We start from the raw sequence: 6231 nt of genomic DNA on the forward strand, positions 1-6231 counted from the left end.
TGCTTGAGATGAGTGAGGATGAGAGGAGAGGGTGCTGGTTTATATAGGCACGATATGCCTCAGGTTCAACGAACCTGGACATCATGAATGACTTTGATGAGCAGCAGTTAATGTGCCTCAGGTTCAACGAACCTGGACATCGTAAAGAGCCTTCAATGTCCGGTCATTAGTGACGACATTAACCCTCTGTTTTAATACTCTTTACGGCAAAACATCCTTCTCATCTCAGCACATCACGTCGCACCGCACCGCACCGGCACCTGCACGTCACGTCCGGCCGCGCACGCGCACCGCACCGCCCGTCCGGCCGGCCCGCCGCGCCGCGCCGCGCCTCGGCCTCGTCCACGGCCACGGCCCGGCCCGGCGAGGCGAGCGAGCGCGCGCGCGTGTGGTTCACCGTCCTCCTCTTACCAGCTTCACAAGTGGTGTACACGAAGTCCACCTTTTAAGTCGGTTGAGATCCTCCTCAATTCCCGGTACGGAATTAAGCATTGATTCCCTAGCATTAATAGTGGGCTTTAAATTCTTTTAATGCTTTAGAAGTAATGGGCCAAGCCCATTACTCCAACAATCCCCACCAAGAAATTCAAGCCACACTAGAAATACCCTCATTCCCTCATTGATATACCAGTATTCGACAGAGACTGTTAAGTTGAACTTCCATCTAGGACAAAGGCTACACTTATTCACAACTGTGCAATGGACTATGCCTTGAATTGCCAGTTTTGTGCAAACAAGTTTGACCAGAGCCCTACACTGGTACTAGGCTGCAAAAGCATCCCCGCGGTTTGGAGCTTATAAGTCATACTCCAGGCCCTTCATGAGTTTCTAGAGAATACCCAATTCTCATAGACCATGACCAGTGGTCAAACTCATATAGGTGTGTTCCTTTCAAATGTTCTGTAGGACAACATCTTTGTTTCAAGAAAACAACTCATTTGTTTAAAAGAAACCACCTGGCACACATTAAAGTATAGACCAACCTGGCATACAGATTAGAAGAGAAATGCACCTTATACACGGAATGAGCCCTTTTCACAAAGGTTCTCTTCTCACAGTTAGACTTTAGTTGGTTTCACCATCCTAATTCACGGGATCTCCGATCACATAGGACAGGTTTCCACTATAGAATGACTCACGTGGGTCTCAAGCCCAATTCCATAGATGCATTGTCTATCACATTTCGTGAAAGACCCTTTGTAAACTGATCTGCCAGATTTTTAGCCGTCTGAACATAGTCCAGGGCTATAACTCCGGAGTTTCTCAATTTTCTGACAGATTTCAACCGCCTTTTCACATGTCTAGATGACTTCATGTTATCCTTTGAACTATTCACCTTGATAATTACCGTTTGATTGTCACAGTTCATTAGGATTGCCGGTAACGGTTTTTCAACTATCGGCAAGTCCATAAGGAGCTCACAAAGCCACTCAGCCTCAACAGTGGCGGTATCTAATGCTGTGAGTTCTGCTTCCATAGTTAACCTCGTTAAGATGGTCTGCTTGCAAGACTTCCAGAAAACAACTCCACCACCAAGTGTAAACACATATCCACTTGTGGCCTTTATCTCATCAGCATCAGAAATCCAATTTGAATCACTATACCCTTCTAGTACCCTTGGGTACCCGGTGTAGTGAATTCCATAGTTCATTGTCCCCTTCAGATAGCGCATTACTCTTTCAAGAGCCTTCCAATGATCATCTCCCGGGTTTGAAACAAACCGGCTCAGTTTGCTTACAGCAAACGAGATGTCAGGTCTTGTAGCGCTCGCTAAATACATTAATGAACCAATGATCTGAGAATATCTCAGCTGATCTCGCATTATCCTTTTGTTCTTTCTAAGAATTAAACTGGCATCATATGGTGTTGAGACAGGTTTATAGTCGCTATAACCAAAGCGACTTAACACCTTCTCCACATAGTGAGACTGTGTAAGAATCACCCCACCATTGATCTCTTTTACCAGTTTTATATTAAGGATAACATCAGCTTCTCCCAGATCCTTCATCTCAAAATTTTGAGATAAAAACTCTTTGACTTTCTTAATCACATTAAGGCTAGTGCCAAAGATCAGTATGTCATCCACATACAAGCACAAAATCACTCCTTCAGCCCCACCATAGCGATAGTACACACATCTGTCAGCTTCGTTCACAACAAAGCCGACAGAGGTCAAAGTTCTATCAAACTTTTCATGCCACTGCTTAGGCGCTTGCTTGAGACCATATAAAGATTTTAACAACTTACAAACCATTCCTTCTTGACCCTTTGATACAAACCCATCCGGCTGATCCATATAGATCTCCTCTTCTAACTCTCCATTGAGGAAAGCCGTCTTAACGTCCATCTGATGAACGAGAAGACCATAAGAGGCTGCCAGGGAAAGTAACACTCGAATTGTGGTCAATCGGGCAACTGGTGAATAAGTGTCAAAGAAATCTTCTCCTTCTTTTTGGGTATAACCCTTGGCCACAAGCCTAGCCTTGTACTTTTCAATAGTATCATCTGGCCTAAGCTTTTTCTTGAACACCCACTTGCATCCAACCGGTTTACATCCATAAGGACGTTCAACGACCTCCCAGGTTCCATTAGACATAATAGAATCCATCTCACTCCTTACTGCTTCCTTCCAATAGTCAGCATCAGGAGATGAATATGCCTCTTTAATGGTTCTGGGTGTATCATCTATGAGGTATACAATGAAATCATCACCAAAAGACTTTACAGTCCATTGTCTCTTGCTCTTTCTCGGAGCATCATTGTTATCCTCCTCAGGATTTTCTACAAGTGTATGTTCATTGTGTTCTATCGGCTCAGCAGAGCCATCATCCTCGATGAACTCTTGCCTAGATGAACTTGTTTCATCTCTCATGGGAAAAATGTTTTCAAAAAATGTAGCATCTCTGGACTCCATTATAGTACCAACATGCATGTCAGGTACTCCAGATTTCACTATTAAAAATCTATATCCAACGCTGTGAATAGCATAACCTAGAAAGATACAATCCACAGTTTTAGGTCCAAGCTTACGTTTCTTGGTTATTGGCACACTCACTTTTGCCAAACAACCCCATGTACGTAAGTATGACAGTGTTGGCCTTTTCTTCTCCCATTCCTCGAATGGAGTTATCTCTTTATTCTTTGTAGGAACACGGTTTAGGACATGACATGCAGTCAATATAGCCTCACCCCACCATTCCTTGGAAAGTCCCGCTGTATCTAATATGGCGTTAACCAAATCCGTTAGAGTGCGGTTCTTTCTTTCGGCAACCCCATTTGACTGAGGTGAATAGGGAGGCGTCCTTTCATGAATAATACCATGTTCCTCGCAGAATAAAGTAAATAAATTTGAGAAATACTCGCCACCACGATCTGACCTAACTCTTTTGATCTTTCTCTCAAGTTGGTTTTCTACTTCAGCTTTATAGATTTTAAAGTAGTGTAAAGCTTCATTTTTTGACTTCAACAAATAGATGTAACAAAATCTAGTACTATCATCAATCAAAGTCATGAAATATTTTTTACCACCTTTTGTCAACACTCCATTCATTTCGCACAAATCGGAATGAATTAATTCTAAGTGTGCCAAGCTCCTTGCCTCCGCGGTCTTATGAGGCTTACGAGTTTGTTTTGATTCAACACATACATGACACTTAGAATTTTTGACAAAAGTGAACTTTGGAATTAAGCTCAAATTAGCTAAGCGCATCATACAACCAAAATTAACGTGACAAAGCCTCGAATGCCAAACATTTGTTTCATCAACGTTAATAACATTGTATGCAATTTTATTACAAACATCTGACAAAGAAAGACGGAACAAGCCTCCGCTTTCACAACCTTTCCAACAAAAGTACCAAACTTAGACAAGATACATTTATTGGACTCAAAGACTAATTTGAAACCATCTCTACACAGTAGAGAGCCGTTGACTAAATTCTTCTTGATGGTGGGGACATGCTGCACGTTCTTTAGCTGCACGGTCTTCCCCGAAGTAAACTTCAGATTTACCGTACCAACACCAAGAACACGCGCATGTGATCCATTCCCCATCAGCAAGGAGGAAGTCCCGCCGGTCTGGTAAGAAGAGAACAAAGAAGCATCAGCACAAACATGAATATTAGCACCAGTGTCAACCCACCACTCGGGTGAACCAAAGACTGAAAGAACAGTAGGTAATAAATTACCGTACCCCGAAGTTCCTCCAGGCTCGCTAATAACCATGTTGGCGGAGTCGTTGCCTTTGCGGTTCGGACACTGCAGCAAAGTGATCCGTACTAGCACACACATAGCAAGCTCCCGTCTTCTTCTTCTTCTTAAAAGTGGTTGTCTTCTTAGTCTTTGGTTGGTTTTGCGGTGGCTTTTTCTTGTTCTTGTGGGAGTTGTTCTTCTAAACAAGATTGGCACTTGAAGCACCAACAACTCCTTTCCCACGTATGTCCTTTGCTCTCGCCTTCTCCTCAACATCAAGAGTCCCTATGAGTCCATCTATTGTGAACTCCTGTCTCTTGTGTTTTAGAGAAGTAGCAAAGTCCCTCCAAGAAGGTGGCAGCTTAGAGATTATACCTCCGACCACAAACTTATTGGGTAACACACATGGGGACTCTTTGCTGCAATTTTTGAGATCTTTTGCCAGAGTATGTATTTCATGAGCCTGTTCCACTATAGAACGGTCTTCGACCATCCTGTACTCAAGGAACTGCTCCATGATATACAACTCACTCCCGGCGTCAGATACTCCATATTGAGCCTCAAGAGCATCCCACAATGCTTTGCCAGTTGGCAGCCGGATATAAGAATCCACCAGGTTTTCACCGAGAACACTAATGATCAAGTCTCGAAAGAGAATATCAGCCTCATCGAACGCACTCCCTTCCTCTGGAGAGAATTGTTCAGGCTTACCCTCTTTCACATGGATCACTCTCGATAGTGTTAACCACAGCATAAGCCGCTCTTGCCAACGTTTGTAATTTGAACCATCAAAAGGTGGTGGTTTGATTGATGCAGCAAAGCTAGATACCGAAAGCCTATTAACACAATTAGGTTTTTGGATTGTTAGATATCTAGGCAATTTTCAGTATATTTTAATTCCAAATATTAATATCAATTTCATGATATAGATGAGTGATAATGTGTGTACAAGATATGTGCATGTGTTCATGTTATTCTCACTAATAAGAATGAACAAAGAATTAAACCAGAGTAGGTTTAGTAAGTACCCCAAGGCGGGACCAGTGCCGGAGGCACCGATTGTGCCGTTACCAGCTGGAATAGACATGCTATTCGACTGGTCTTGCTCGAAGTAGCCGAACTATGTCGATGCAGGAAGATGTTCGCAGTGCAGTCCCACGAACGGTTACGCCGGGAAGTAGACGAAGTAGTCGTTCGCACGAGTGGTTATGCCGGGAAGTAGACGAAGGAGTCGTTCAGGGAGCGAGCAGTCGCGTCAAGACGATTCCCAAAAACCTAATTGCCCGCGTCCCGTGCAGGACCTTCAGCGAGCAGAGGTTCCGGAGGCCCTGCTCTCGCTAGACCTGTGCGCGCAGTGCTAGCGGTGGGGAAGGCAGAAAGCAGCTGAGGGAGAAGGGAGATGTCTCCTGAAGAGGAGTACCTGGATGAGTGCTTGAGATGAGTGAGGATGAGAAGAGAGGGTGCTGGTTTATATAGGCACGATATGCCTCAGGTTCAACGAACCTGAACATCATGAATGGCTTTGATGAGCGGCAGTTAATGTGCCTCAGGTTCAACAAACCTGGACGTCGTAAAGAGCCTTCAATGTCCGGTAATTAGTGACTACATTAACCCTCTGTTTTAATACTCTCAGCACATCACGTCGCACCGCACCGGCAGCTGCACGTCACGTCCGGCCGCGCACGCGCACGCGCATGCGCACGCGCACCGGCCGGCCGGCCACGCCTCGGCCCGGCCCGGCGAGGCGAGCGAGCGCGCGCGCGTGTGGTTCACCGTCCTCCTCTTACCGGCTTCACAAGTGGTGTACACGAAGTCCACCTTTTAAGTCGGTTGAGATCCTCCTCAATTCCCGGTACGGAATTAAGCATTGATTCCCTAGCATTAATAGTGGGCTTTAAATTCTTTTAATGCTTTAGAAGTAATGGGCCAAGCCCATTACTCCAACAGCTACCGTGGATTGTTTTTTTTTTTAAAAGTCTACCGTGGATTGCCATAGTGTTGACATCTTTGCAACATTGTTTGTCCGTTTGCCTGTTTGGT

Source organism: Panicum virgatum, chromosome 6K, assembly GCF_016808335.1.
Source record: "Panicum virgatum strain AP13 chromosome 6K, P.virgatum_v5, whole genome shotgun sequence".
Taxonomy (NCBI): Eukaryota; Viridiplantae; Streptophyta; class Magnoliopsida; order Poales; family Poaceae; genus Panicum; species Panicum virgatum.